Raw genomic sequence first — 16,270 nt, 5'->3', positions numbered from 1 at the left:
AGGATATCTGCACTAGATCTGCACTGCAGTGAACAGCCCATCAGGAGTCTAATTTCCTGCATGTGCCATTTTTCTTGTCTCATGCTAAGTGGCCAAGTTAAACAAATGTGTTCTGTCAAAGTGACTGCCTTCACAGAGAACACACTTGATGCTATGGCAAGTTCGTAACTACGCAGCTTAAGTTTTTTTCTTTTACTGTATGTTGAGATACAAGAGTGCAAATAAATGATAAGTAATAAGCTGAGCAGTTTAGGCCTTTACCACAAACACTTATATTAAGTTTGAGTACACTTATCCCAACTACTCTGGGTTGACTTGCATATTCTCTATATTCTGTGCCCGTTGCACTCTCTAGGAACTCTCTCTCATTCATTCATTCAATTGTATTTATTGAGCACGTACTGTGTGCAGAGCACTGTACTAAGCACTTGGGAAGTACAAGTCAGCAACATATAGAGATGGTCTTTACCCAACAATGGGCTCACAGTCTAGAAGGGGGAGACAGACAACAAAACAAAACATATAGACAGGTGTCAAAATCGTCAGAACAAATAGAATTAAACAACTGACTGGCACAAATTACCAAACTCTTTTTGAAATTTCAAAAGATTAGTTCCATGTGAAATAATAGAACAGCAACAGAAGATATCCACAGTGATCCTCTGCACTGCAGTGAACAACCCATCCGGAGTCCAGGTTTTGGCATGTGCCATTTTTCTTCTATCCTGATAAGTAGGTAAGGTTAAGAGAATGTGTGTAGCTGTCCATTCGGTCATACTGACTGCCTTCACAGAGAGTACACATGAACTTGAAAAAAATTGTATCTACTGAGCTCAAGTTTTTCTCTTTTCCTTTATATTGGGGTATCAGAGTACACATAGGTGCAAGGATGTGCTTAGCAATTTAGGTCACCATTCCAAAACATCTTTGTGGCAATCTAGGTAGCTTATCCCAATTACTCTTTGTCCACTTACATGTTCTCTATACACTGCTTATAGTGTAACAAGGAGTTTCAGTCTAAACACATCACCACTCTATAGAATGAATGAATTCATAATAATAAATATGGTATTTAAGCGCTTACTACGTGCCAAGCACCGTTCTAAGCACTGGGGTAGTTAAAAGGTAATCAGGTTGTCCCAGGTGGAGCTCACAGTCTTAAATTCCTATTTTACAGATAAGGTAACTGAGACACAGAGAAGTGAAGTAGCTTGCCAAAGGTCACACAGCAGTCAAGTGGTGGAAGCGGGATTAGAATGCACATCCTCTGACTCCCAAGCCTGTGCTCTTGCCACTAAGCCACACTGCTTCTCTTGAGACAGTGCATGACACATAATAAGCGCTTAACAAATATAACAATAATGATGATAATAATAATAATGATATAACAATACATGCGTGATAGCCTGGAAGAGGTGGAGGGGCTTGAGCTATTGGAGGTCTCTGTGGGGGAGAGAAAATCATTTTGGTGGAGATGAGGTGGTGGAGGTTGTTATGAGATTGGAAATGATCTAATGGCTATGGAGGATGAGATCCAGAGTGTGGTCACATTGGTGTGAGGGCAAAGTGGGGCAGAGCCAGATGTCAGCACCACTTAGGAGTAAGAGGAATCAGACAGTTCTCTCTCTTTTTCTCTGCCACCACGAGGAAGCTCATACAGGAACTGCTTTGCAAAAGTCCTCAAGGGTCTGGGCTACTGCTGTGCCCAAGCCCCCAGGATGGAGAGGGCCAATGGAAGCACACAGTCACTCTCTCTTCCCTCGGCCAGACAGGACAGCTGAGTTCCTTCTGGCCCCTTCAGAAAAAAATGCAGCCCGTGCCTTCCTCGTGCGATTTTGTAATTTTCCAGTTCCGAAACAATTAAGATTAAAGTTTTGATTTCAACCGAATCCCAGATGAGTCACCGGAAAGCGAGCTAGACGTTGGCCACGTTCTGGGTGGCTGCTGTTTCTTAGTGTGCATAAGAGTCACGCACACAGTCCCGACAAGGACTGCAGACTGTATGGCCTACGCTGAGTCCCCGGACACTTTATATCACTTCAGCTGTGAATGCAGGAGACCCGCAGCTGGGGAGAAAGAAGGCACAGGATTGCAGCAGTGCTGCCACTGTGTTTCTCATCTTATTTGCAAGCGATGGCCATCCATCTTCTTGCCGAACTGGTTGGATGACTCACTCCCTTACACCAACAGTGCTGAGAATGGCTTCATAAAGCAGCATCTCACAAAGATGCATTGTTTACGGGGACAGAATGACTGAAGTCACAGGGTGGGGCAGATGGATGAGGCGCTCTGGGGATTCACCAGAAAAGATGCTCTGTGGGAAAGCAACTCTTTGGCCTGGAGATCTTCATGTTACACAGTCCGACCTCTCCACCTCAATCCATTAATCAATCAATCAATCACATTTGTTAAACATCTGCTGAGTTCAGAGCACTCTTCTAAGGTCTTTGAAGAGTTGAATAGAGCAAAGCAGCCTGGGAAGCAGCATAGCCTAGTGTAAAAAACATGGGCCTTGGTGTCAGAGGACTTGGGTTCCAATTCTGAGATGTCACTTTGGGCAAGTAACTCGACTTCTCTGTGCCTCAGTTAGGTCATCTGTAAAATGAAGTATAATCAATCAATCAATCATATTTATTAAGCGCTTACTGTGTGCAGAGCACTGTACTCAGCACTTGGGAAGTACAAGTTGGCAACATATAGGGACAGTCCCTACCCAACAGTGGGCTCACAGTCTAGAAGGGGGAGACAGAGAACAAAACCAAACATATTAACAAAATAAAATAAATAGAATAGATATGTACAAGTAAAATAAATAAATAGAGTAATAAATATGTACAAACATATATACAGGTGCTGTGGGGAAGGGAAGGAGGTAAGACGGGGGATGGAGGGGGGAGAGGAAGGAGGGGGCTCAGTCTGGTAAGGCCTCCTGAAGGAGGTGAGCTCTCAGTAGGGCCTTGAAGGGAGGAAGAGAGCTAGCTTGGTGGATGGGCAGAGGAAGGGCATTCCAGGCCAGGGGGATGACGTGGGCCGGGGGTCGACGGCGGGCCAGGCGAGAATGAAGCACGGTGAGGAGATTAGCGGCAGAGGAGCGGAGGGTGCGGGCTGGGCTGGAGAAGGAGAGAAGGGAGGTGAGGTAGGAGGGGGCGAGGTGATGGACAGCCTTGAAGCCCAGGGTGAGGAGTTTCTGCCTGATGCGCAGATTGATTGGTAGCCACTGGAGATTTTATAGTATAGTGATATATTCAATCTTTCACCAAATCCTGTTGGCACTTCCTTCACAACATTGCTAAAATCCACCCTTTCCTCTCCTTTCAAACTGCTATCACATTGATCCAAGCACTTATCTTAGCCCACCTTGACAACTGCATCAGCCTCTTTGCTACCTACCTGCCTCCCGTCTCTCCCGACTCCAGTCCATACTAAACTCTGCGGCCTGGATCATTTTTCTAAAAAAAAGATCAGTACAAATCTCTCCACTGCCCTAGAACCTCCAATGGCTGCCCATCCACCTCCACATCAAACAGAAACTCCATACCATGGGTTTTAAAGTACTCGGTCACCCTACTCCCTCCTAATTTACCTCTCTGATTTTTTGCTGTAACTCAGCCCACACACTTCACCCCTCTAATGCCAACCTACTCACAATACCTCCATCTCATCTATCTCAGCTCTGACCCCTTGCCCATATCCTGCCTCCTCCCCTTCATACCTGAAAGACCTTCACTCTCCCCATCTTCGAAGCCTTAGCTGGGATCTCTCATTCTACAACCCAGCCAGCATACTTCACTCCTCTAGTGCTAACCTTCTCACTGTGCCTCAATCTCGCCTGTCTCGCCACTGACTTCTGGCCCATGTCCTGCTTCTGGTCTGGAACTTCAAAGCTCTCCATCACCTTGCCCCCTCCTACCTCACCTCCCTTCTCTCCTTCTACAGCCCGGCCCACACACTCCAATCCTGTGCCGCTAACCTCCTCACTGTGCCTCCTTCTCACCTGTCCCGTTGTTGACCCCTGGCCCATGTCCTATCTCTGGCCTGGAATGCCTTCCCTCCATATATCCGCCAAACTAGCTCTCTTCCTCCCTTGGAAGCCCTACTGAGACCTCACTTTCTCTCGGAGGCCTTCCCAGACTGAGGTCCCCTTTTTCCACTCCTCTTCCTCCCCTCCCCATCGCCCCCCCCATCCTACCCCCCCAACCCCGCAGCACTTGTGTATATTTGTACATATTTTTAACTCTATTATATTAAGGATGTGTATATAGCTATGATTCTATTTATTTTGATGGTATTGACGCCTGTCTACTTGTTTTGTTTTGTTGCCTGTCTCCACCTTCTACACTGTGAGCCCGTTGTTGGGTAGGGACCGCCTCTATATGTTGCCAATTTGTACTTCCCAAGTGCTTAGTACAATGCTCTGCACACAGTAAGCGCTCAATAAATATGACTGAATGAATGAATGGATGAATGAATGAATGGAACACCCTCCCTCCTCAAATCTGATAGGCAATTACTCTCCCCCTCTTCAAAGCCTTAATGAAGGCACATCTCCTCTGAGAGGCCTTCCCAGACAAAACCCCTTTTTTCCTCATCTCCCACTCCCTTCAGTGTCACCCTGACTTGCTCCCTTTGCTCTTCCCCACCCCTTCCCAGCCCCACAGCACTTATGTATGTACCTGTAATTTTATTTATTTGTATTGCTATCTACCTCCCCCACTCTAAACTGTGGGCTCTTTGTGGGCATGGAATGTCACTGTTTATTGTTGTATTCTACTTTCCCAAGTCCTTAATACAGTGCTCTGCACACAGTAAGCTCTTAATAAATACAGTTGGATGAATGAATTAATAAAACCAAATCTCCTCCAAAAGGCCTTCCCCAACTAAACCCTCATTTCCCCTACTCCCTCTCCTTTCTGCACTGCTCTTGCATTTGGATTTGTGTATTTGGATTTGTACCCTTTATTCACCCCATCCTCAGTCCTGCAGCACTTATGTACATAGTCATAATCTTTTATTATTACCAATAATAATGATAGTGCTTATTAAGCACTTCTATGTGTCAAGCACTGTTCTAAGCTTTGGAGTAGATAAAAGCTTGTCAGGTTGGACACAGTCCCTGTCCCACATGGGGTTCACAGTCTTAATCCCCATTTTACAAATGAGGTAACTGAGGCACATAGAAGTTAAGTGACTTGCCCAAGGTCACCCAGCAGACAAGTGGCAAAGCCGGGATTAGAACCTAGGCCCTTAATGTCTCTAAGCTCAATATGGGCAGGAAGTTCTACACATTCTAAGCACTCAATAAATACCAGTGATTGACTGATTGATTAATTAATTAATCTTCCCTCCTACTTAGACTGTGAGCTTCATATGCAACAGGAACTGCATCCAACCTATCTTGCATCATAAGTCAATAGCACTTATTGATCATCTACTGGGTCACAGAGAAGCATCTTGGCCTAGTGGAAAAAGCCAGAGGAGCCAGAGGGCCTGGGTTCTAATCCCACCTCCACCACTTGCCTGCTGTGTGATATTGGGCAAGTCACTTCACTTCTTTATGTCTCAGTTTCCTCAACTGCAAAGTGAAGATTCAATACCTGTTCTTCCTCCTACTTGGACTGTGTGCCCCATGTGGGACAGGGACTGTGTCCAGCCCAGTTACCTTGCATTTACCCCAGTGTTTGGGCATATAGTAAGTGCTTAACAAATACCACTATTGTTATTATTATTACTGTAGCCCTGTACTAACAATTTGGGAGAATTCGATAATCAATCAATCATATTTACTGAGTACCTACTGTGTGCAGTATTAAGCGCTTGGGGGGAGTTAAATATAAGCAAGTTGGCAGACATGTTCCCTGCTCAAAATGAGCTTACAGAGTACAGGAGAGGCAGACACAAAATAACTTACACATAGAAGAAGGGGGAAGAAAAACAGATAGGGAGATGCACAAGTTTTCAAATAGTAGGACATGCAACGATACATATAGAAGTGCTGTGGGTGGATGGGAGGACATAGGAGTTTACAATGTAATATAGCTCAGTGGAAAGAGCATGGACTTTGGAGTCAGAGGTCATGGGTTCAAATCCCGGCTCCGCCAGTTGTCAGCTGTGTGACTTTGAGCAAGTCACTTAACTTCCCTGTGCCTCAGTTACCTCATCTGTAAAATGGGGATAAAGACTGTGAGCCCCCCGTGGGACAACCTGATCACCTTGTAACCTCCCCAGCGCTTAGAACAGTGCTTTGCACATAGTAAGCACTTAATAAAGGCCATTATTATTATTATTATTGTTAATAGAGAGGACACAAAGGGAGGAAAAAGAGAGACTCAGTAGTTAACAAGAGAATGGAAAGAAGCGTAAGTGAATAAACACATACTTAGATGTAGAGTATGTAAATAGATGTATAGAAAAGGGCTCTGGATAACTGTGAGTATGTTGAGTGCTGAGATGGGAATTAGGAGGATCTACCCTGGGGAGAAGGAAATTCATCAAGGAACATTTCCAGGTCATAGTGGGATTTTGGGGTGGGGGTGTTGGAGACCGGGATATTTGTGTTCTGGTGGATTTCAGACAACCTGGCACAGACAGAGGCCTGGCAACCAGCCCCAGATGAGTGGAAGGCCCTGGGAAGATTCAGCCTGGAGAGGAGAAGGCAGGCATGTGCGGGGGTTCTCTTCGGGGGTTAACGTGATGTTTATGGGGCAGGGCATAATGGCTGCTCTCCTGCCCACTAACACCAACTGCGGGATAATGGACTTGTGTAAACCTGGAAAGAACTGGGCGGTTCACATGGAGGGGTGCACTTGGCTCTTGGAAGGGTGGGATGGAGCCCTGACCTCCATGGCCATGTATAGAGGAACACCTGGACTGTCAGAAGCATGGGAAGAAGGCCTGATCTCCAAGGCTATGCAAAGGCCTGTCGGGAGGATGAGATCAATCACTGACCTCCATGGCCATGCGGAGGGGAATTCCGGGGATTTTGGAAGGGTGGAATGAAGCCCTGACCTCTGTGACCATGCAGAGGGGAACGCCTGGGCTGTCTGACCTCCATAGCCAGGTAGAGGGGAATGTCTGGGCTATAGGAAAGATGGGATCAAGTCCTGACTTTCACAGCCACTCAGAGGGGAATGCCTGGACTGTCGGAAGGATGAGATTCATTCATTCAATCGTATTTATTGAGCGCTTACTGTGTGCAGAACACTGTACTAAGCGCTTGGGAAGTACAAGTTGGCAACATCGATGAGATGAAGCCCTAAACTCCATGGCCATGCGGAGGGAAATGCCTGGACTTTTGGAAGGATGGAATGATGGCCTGACCTCCATAGCCATGCAGAGGGGAACTCCTGGGCTGTCAGAAGGATGGGCTGAAAGTTTGACCTTTGTGGACACACAGAGGGGAATGCCTTGGCTGTTGGAAGGATGGGATGAAGGCCTGACCCCCTGTACCAGGCCTAAGTCTCTGATTCCATCTTGTTTGACCAAGTCACCATTTGCTTGGGGTGAGCACACCACATCTGTCACTGATCTTACCTATCTCTTGGAGCCAGCAGACGCCTTTGGGCAACACTCCACTGCAGACTCTGGGAAAGAGATAAGATAAGGAAGTGGTATTGGCCTGACCCTGCTGGAGTGAGTAGAGCAAGGTGGAGCACAGCCATTGTAGACCCCATTAGCTCTTCGTAGTGGGATGAGATCACTGTTAGCTGGTGAGTGATCATACTCCTCTACCCAGAACAGGGGATGCCAGCTCTGCAATGGCACCACTAGGAAGGTGGGGCACCTGGTTGGTTGTCGTTTGTATAGAATTAGACCCTGCTTTGATCCGGGCGTTTGAGAAGTCATGGAATGTATTCACAGTGTGGCGTGTTGCACCAAGGTGAGCCCAGAGGCTGGGGCCTGTTTGTAGAAAATTGCTTCCATGATTAGTGCATTTGAACCTAGGTGAGCTCGGTGGTTTGGGACTGTTTCTCATGACTTTTACTCTGAATGCTAGCATATTAGATAACTAAGTGAGCCTGGCTGATAGGCCGTATTATAGTGAATTATATATTAGATCATCATCATCAATCATATTTATTGAGCACTTACTATGTGCAGAGCACTGTACTAAGCGCTTGGGAAGTACAAATTGGCAACATATAGAGACAGTCCCTACCCAACAGTGGGCTCACAGTCTGAAAGCGGGAGACAGAGAACAAAACCAAACATACTAACAAAATAAAATAAATAGAATAGATATGTACAAGTAAAATAAATAAATAGAGTAATAAATATGTACAAACATATATACATATATACAGGTGCTGTGGGGAAGGGAAGGAGGTAAGATGGGGGGATGGAGATGGGGACGAGGGGGAGAGGAAGGAAGGGGCTCAGTCTGGGAAGGCCTCCTGGAGGAGGTGAGCTCTCAGTAGGACCTTGAAGGGAGGAAGAGAGCTAACTTGGCGGATGTGCGGAGGGAGGGCATTCCAGGCCAGGGGGAGGACGTGGGCTGGGGGTCGACGGTGGGACAGGCGAGAACGAGGTACGGTGAGGACGTTAGCGGCAGAGGAGCGGAGGGTGAGGGCTGGGCTGGAGAAGGAGAGAAGGGATGTGAGGTAGGAGGGGGCGAGGTGATGGACAGCCTTGAAGCCGAGGGTGAGGAGTTTCTGCCTGATGCGTAGGTTGATTGGTAGCCACTGGAGATTTTTGAGGAGGGGAGTAACATGCCCAGAGCATTTCTGGACAAATACAATCCGGGCAGCAGTGTGAAGTATGGATTGAAGTGGGGAGAGACACGAGGATGGGAGATCAGAGAGAAGGCTGATGCAGTAGTCCAGACGGGATAGGATGAGAGCTTGAACGAGCAGGGTAGCGGTATGGATGGAGAGGAAAGGACGGATCTTGGCAATGTTGCGGAGCTGAGACCGGCAGGTTTTGGTGACGGCTTGGATGTGAGTAGTGAATGAGAGAGCGGAGTCGAGGATGACACCAAGGTTGCAGGCTTGTGAGAAGGATGGTAGTGCCGTCAACAGAGATGGGAAAGTCAGGGAGAGGGCAGGGTTTGGGAGGGAAGACAAGGAGTTCAGTCTTGGACATGTTGAGCTTTAGGTGGCGGGCAGACATCCAGATGGAGATGTCCTGAAGGCAGGAGGAGATGCGAGCCTGGAGGGAGGGGGAGAGAGCAGGGGCAGAGATGTAGATCTGGGTGTCATCAGCGTAGAAATGATAGTTGAAGCCATGGGAGCGAATGAGGTCACCAAGGGAGTGCATGTAGATCGAGAAAAGAAGGGGACCAAGCACTGAACCTTGGGGAACCCCCACAGTAAGGGGATGGGAGGGGGAGGAGGAGCCTGCAAAAGAGACTGAGAATACGTACAAACATTTATACATATATACAGATGCTGTGGGGAGGGGAAGAAGGTAAGGCAAGGGGATGGGGAGGGGGAGGAGGGGGAGATGATGGAGGGGGCTCAGTCTGGGAAAGCCTCCTGGAGAAGGTGAGCTCTCAGTAGGGCTTTGAAGGGAGGAAGAGAGCTAGCTTGGTGGATGTTGGGAGGGAGGGCATTCCAGGCCAGGGAGCTGACATGGGCCGGGGGTCGACGGCGGGAAAGGCGAGAACGAGGCACGGTGAGGAGATTAGCGGCAGAGGAGCGGAGGGTGTGGGCTGGGCTGGAGAAGGAGAGAAGAGAGGTGAGGTAGGAGGGGGTGCTGGAGAGCCTTGAAGCTGAGGGTGAGGAGTTTTTGCCTGATGCATAGGTTGATTGGTAGCAAGACAATCCGGGCAGCGGCATGAAGTATGGATTGAAGTGGAGAGAGACAGGAGGATGGGAGATCGGAGAGGAGGCTGATGCAGTAGAGATGAGTGGTGGACTGAGGGTGGGGATTCTGGCTTGGGAGCGGTGGTAATGAAATAGAACGTTTCTGCCAGTGGAAGGGCAGAGTCAGAAGACTTCAATCTCACCCCAAAATACAGAACTGTCAGAAATGGAACCTCAAGGATGTTTTCCTCTTTCGAATTATTAGGAAAGCATGAGACAGAATGCATTCATTCAAGAATATCTATGCAGCTTTAATTGAGAGTTGAGAGATGGCTCTCCATGCCAACTCACATTGTGGGCAGGGACTGTGTCTGTTTATTATTTATTGTACTCTCCCAAGTGCTTGGTACAGGGCTCTGTGCCCAGTAAGCACTCAGTAAATATGATTGAATGAATGAAGGAACACCCCATTATCATCATCATCATCATAATAATGGTATTTGTTAAGTGCTTACTATGTGCCAAGCACCTCTCTATGCACTGGAGTAATTACAAGGTAATGAGGTTGTTCCACATGGGACTCACAGTCTTAATCCCCATTTTACAGATGAGGTAACTGAGGCATAGAGAAGTTAAGTGGTTTTCCCAAGGTCACACAACAGACAAGTGGCAGAGCCAGGATTAGAACCCATGCACTCTGACTCCCAAGCCCATGCTCTTTCCACTGAGCCATCCTGCTTCTCATCACTCCTCTAGACTATAAGCGCCTCCACTAGACTATAAGCTCCACGTGGGCAGGGAGGTACCAATGCCTACCAATTCTGTTATATCATACTCTCCCAAGCACTTTTTACAGTGCTCTGCACACAGTAAGCACTCAATAATTTCCAATAATTTACTGATTAATTGATTTGAAAGAAGAGAGAGTACCTGGGATGAGCAATGGCTCATCCAAGGGAATAAACTAGAATGAGGAACAGTGAAGAGGTTCAAATGGGAGGGGAGAATACAAACTGGAGAGTAGCAGGTGAAGAGGAAAGATATGTAGGTGAGCCCGTTGTTGGGTAGGGGCCTCTCTATATGTTGCCGACTTGTACTTCCCAAGAGCTTAGTATAGTGCTCTGCACACAGTAAGCGCTCAATTAATGTGATTGAATGAATGAATGAATGAATGTAGGGAGAGAGTTGGTGGACAGTCTTAAAAGCAATGGGCAGGTTATTTAAATTGCTGCAGATGTGCTCTGAATTGATGTTTTACAAAGGTTTAGTGTAAATTCAAGACAGCTGAGGCTGGCAGTAGAGAGACCAGTGAAACAGCAATTTCATCAGAAGATGATAAGAGCTTGAAGTAGTAGTAGTAATAGTAGTAGTAGCAGTAGTAGTAGTAGCAGCAGTAATAGTAAATGCTTACTGTGCTTACTATACCAAGCACTGGAAAACTTTTAGAATTAGACAACAACCTTGTCTCTCCAGGGTTTATAATCTCTGAATACAGGTCGGGGAGAGGACTGGATTTGGACACATTGGGAGAAGTGAAACAATTAATCACTAAAATGGCATAAAAGACAAGGACAAATACACAGCAGACAAAATAAAAACAAAAGTCAGTAGGGTGCTGTATCTAGAGGAGCAGAATTCCAGGCTCCTTATAATTCAGGGTCCAAGGCCCACCTGTAGTCACTGCAATGGCTACCACCACCATTAGTTTTCCCAAGGTCCAATGAAGCCTCATGCTGCAGGTGCTATATTATCTTTCCCGCTGGAGTGGTGAAAGGCAAGACAGGATGGAGTTCCTTGGATGGTGCTGGGGGGAGAAAGTGCATTCATTCATTCACTCAATTGTATTTATTGAGCACTTACTGTGTGCAGAGCACTGTACTAAGTGCTTGGGAGAGTACAATACAACAATAAACAGGCACATTCACATTCCCTGCCCACAGTGAGCTACAGTCTAGATGGGGTGAGACAGACATTAATATAAATAAATTACAGATGTGTACATAAGTGCTGAGGGGCTGGGAGGGGGGATGAGCAATGGGAGCTAGTCAGGGCTATGCAGAAGGGGATGGGAGAAGAGGAAAGGGGGCTAAGGCAGGGAAGGCCTCTTGGAGGAGATGTGCCTTCAATCAGGCTTTGAAGCGGAGAGAGTAATTGTATGTCGGATTTGAGGAGGGAGGGCGTTCCAGGCTAGCGGCAGGACATTGGCGAGGGGTCGGTGGCGAGATAGATGAGATCGAGGCAGGATGAGAAGATTAGCATTTGAGGAGCAAAGTGTGCGGGCTGGGTCATAGTAGGAGAGTAGGGAGGTGAGGTAGGAGGGGGCAAGGTGATTGACTGCTTTAAAGCCAGTGGTGAGGAGTTTTTGTTTGATGCAGGGGTGGGTGGACAACCACTGGAGTTTTTGGAGGAGTGGGGAGACAAGGCCCAAACACTTTTGTAGAAAAATGATCTGGACAGGGAGTGTCGTTCTTTATTATTATATTGTACTTTCCCAAACGCTTAGTACAGTGCTCTGTACGGTAAGTGCTTAATAAATATGATGGAATAAATATGATTGAATAACTGAAGTAGGGCGAGACAGGAGGGCGAGCGGTCAGCAAGGAGACTGATGGTTCCCAGGGTGGCAGCATGACCGGCACATAGAGCATGCTGGAAAACATAAAGCGCTTAGTACAGTGCTCTGCACACAGTAAGCGCTCAATAAATACGATTGATGATGCTGGAGCTCTCTAGGGGACAGGGAGAGAGAAGGCCGTTCACTCGGTTGCAGTTAAGAACACACAGGGAGATGAGGCTGCAGTTCCCGGATGGTCAATTCAGGCACAATGGGAAGGGGCCAAGAAATCAGCGGCTTTTCTACCCAGCCCAGAGTACAGAGAGAAGCCAAGGAAGGAAAGAGTGAATCCAAAAACACTGTGAGGAAAGAACCTGCAGGATTTAGTGATAGGGAATGTTAGGAAATGAATCGTTATAGAATCTCCTATCTAAGAAAAATGACAAAATAGTTATCTTTTGGGGGTGGGTTAAAGTACATCCTGCTTGGAAAAAGTGAGTTGGACCAGATGTCCTTTGTCAACCTATCATTTGGTGATTCTGTGCATCTCTGTGCACTTCGATTACTAGTTGCTATCATCTACTGCCTCTCTTTTTTCTCCAATTTTGTGAGAGATTCTGGCATCTTTCTCCCCATCCTCATTCATTCATTCTCTCAGTCATATTTATTGAATGCTTACTGTATGTACAGCACTGTGCTGAGCACTTGGAAAGTACAATTCAGCAACAGATAGAGACAATCTCTATCCAACAACTGGCTCACAGTCTAAAAGGGGGAGACAGACAACAAAACAAAACAAGTAGACAAGCATCAGTAGAATATTCCTCAGAGAAGCAGCATGGTCTATTGGAAAGTCCACAGGACTGGCAATCAGAAGACTGCCACTTGCCTAATGTGTGAATTTAGACAAGACACTGAAGTTCTCTGTGCTTCAGTTTCCTCAGCTGTTAAATGGGGATAAAATATCTGTTCTTCCCTCCCTCTTAGTCTATGAGCCTGTGAGGTGCAGGGACTGTATTTGGCATGATGATCTTGTATCTACCTCAGCACTTGGTTGGGGTAGACACAGTGCTTGGTTCATGATAGATTCTTAACAGATACTACAGTTATTATCATTATTATTCCTTCTCGTCTCTATCTCTACACTGATTCTTTGTGATTTCAATATCTATGTGGACATTCCTGATGAATCCCCAGCCGCCTATATCTTCTCACTCCTCAACTCTATCGACCTCCTGCTTCACCACACCTCAACCTCTTACCAACTTGGACGCTTGCTCGAGCTCATCATTACTAATTATTGTTTAATCTCTCATCTCATCAACTCGGAAATCCCACTCTCTGACCATACCTATAAATTATTTCTTTATATTAATATCTGTTCCCCCTCTAGACTGTAAGCTTTTTGTGGGCAGGGAATGTGTTTACCCACTCTATTGTAGTGTATTCTCCCAAGTGTTTAGTAGAGTGCTCTGCACACAGAAAGCGCTCAGTAAATACCATTGATTGATTGTTTGGTTGACCACAGTGTGGCCTAGTGGATTGAGCCCAGGCCTAAGAGTCCAGAAGGTCCTGGGTTCTGGTCCCTGATCTGCCACTTCTCTGTTGTGTGACCTTGGGCAAGTCACTTAACTTCTTTTTCTCTCAGTTACCTCATCTGTAAGATGAGGTTTAAGACCGTGAGCTCCATGTGGGACATGGACTGTGTCCATTCTCACTACATCCTGTTGGTTCAACCCTCACAACATTGCTAAAATCCACCATTTTCTCTCCATCCAACCTGCTACCACATTAATCCAAGCAGTTATCCTAGCCCACCTTGATTACTGTATCGGCCTCCTTGTTAACCTCCCTGCCTCCTGTCTGTTCCCACTCCAGTCCATACTTCACTCTGCTGCTTGGATTATTTTTCCACAAAAATGTTCAGTCCATTTTTTCCCATTCCTAAAGAACCTCCAGTGGTTGCCCTTCCAGTTGCGCATCGAACAGAAACTCCCTACCATTGGCTTTAAAACACTGTTACCTTGCCCCTCCCTACTCTCCTATTACAACCCAGTCCACATACTTTGCTCTTCTAATGCCAACCTACTCACTGTACCTCAATCTCACCTAATTCTCCGCCAACCTCTCATCACATTCTGCCTCTGGCCTGGAATGCCTTCCCTCTTCATATCTGATAGACAATTACTGTCCCCACCTTCAAAGTCTTATTGAAGACACATCTCCTCCAAGACACCTTCCCTTCCTTCATTGTCTTTTCTCCCACTTGCTTCTGCGTCTCCCTGATTTGCTCACTTTATTCACCCACACCCCTCTCAGCCCCGCAGCACTTGAGTACATATCCATAATTTTTTTATTCATATTAATGTCTGTTTCCCCTCTAGACTGTAAACTCACTGTGGGAAGGGAATGTGTCTTCTATATTGGCATATTGTACTCTCCCAAGTGCTCAATACAGTGTTCTGCACACACTAAGCACTCAATTGATTGAGTGGCCAACCTGGTTAACTTGTATCTACCCTAGTGCTTAGTACAGTGTCTGGCACAAAGTAAGTGCTTAACAAATACCATTTTTGAAACAAGCCTCCTTGACTGCCGTCTCTTTCACATCTCCTCCTTGAAAAGTTGTCCTCTCACCTAAAAGAAACCTATCATCTCTTGACCCCTTGCCACTTACCTCATCATAATGCTCTCTTTGTATTTCCTATCCAATATCTCATCTCCTGTTGAACAAATCTACATCCCCATCTGCCTTCTTGGCTGAACTCACCTCTTTGCACCCCTGTTCCTCTATCAGTCTCTTTTAGAGAAGCAGCGTGGCTTAGTGGAAAGAGCACAGGCTTGGGAGTCAGAGGTCAAGCGTTCTAATCCCGGCTCCGCCACTTGTCAGCTGTGTGCCCTTGGGCGAGTCACTTAACTTCTCTGTGCCTCAGTTACCTCATCTCTAAAATGGGGATGAAGACTGTGAGCCCTATGTGGGACAACCTGAATAGCTTGTATCTACCCCAGTGCTTAGAACAGTGCTCGGCACATAGCAAGCGCTTAACAAATACCAATATTATTATTATTATTATCAGTCTTGCAACACCAACCCCCAGTCCTGTAACCACTGGAAGTTCTTGAGAAGTGGAGCTGTGTGGACTGAACAGTTTTTTTTTACAAAAAGGCCCCAGGCAGCAGAGTGAAGTGTGGACTGGAGTGGGCATGTATGCATGTGTCTGTATTTGCCTATGTATGTGCCTATGTTTTCCTATGTGGGGTCAGAATAGGTGCATATTACTATATGCATGTGTGCATGTGTATATATATATATACACATATATATATATTTATATATATACACACATATATATATATATATATATGTGTGTGTACGAGTGTGTGTGTGTGTGTGTGTGTGTGTGTGTGTGTTTGTGTGTGCCTCCTTTCACCCACCCCCTAGGCCTCCAGGGTCAGAGCTGGCAGGGAGGTGGTTCAGGGGTGACAGGCACTTTGGGTTCAATAGGGCCGCCGCTGCCCACTTGGAAGTCCTGCCTCTGCATGATGGACTAGGGAAGAGCTGGCAGGGCTGAAACCAGGACAGTGGGCAGAGTGGGGAAGGGAGGGGAGACTGGCAGGACCAAATCTTCAAAAAAGGCAGGGAGAAGAGTTCAGGATTTGGCAACCAGGCCATGAGGGAGCTGGGCAGGGACCACCTAAGGGAACATGAATGTAGAGGAGGGAGGAAAGTGGGATAGTAGGTCTGGGGAGGGCAGAGAAAGTAAAGAAAACATAAGAAATCTTGAAGTGGATCATTTGGACGACAGCTGTAAGCAACTGGGAGATATCCAGGGTGCTGGCTAGTGAAATTCAGCAGATCCGTCCGGCTGATATGACATTAAGTTGATGACAATGATAACGAGGACTATGGATTCAAGGATGATTACAATGACAATGGTGATGATGGAATCTCCTATAGTTCCCAATGAGTTTCTGT

Source organism: Tachyglossus aculeatus, chromosome 9 (assembly GCF_015852505.1).
Source record: "Tachyglossus aculeatus isolate mTacAcu1 chromosome 9, mTacAcu1.pri, whole genome shotgun sequence".
NCBI lineage: Eukaryota > Metazoa > Chordata > Mammalia > Monotremata > Tachyglossidae > Tachyglossus > Tachyglossus aculeatus.
This window is presented reverse-complemented; position numbering follows the sequence as displayed.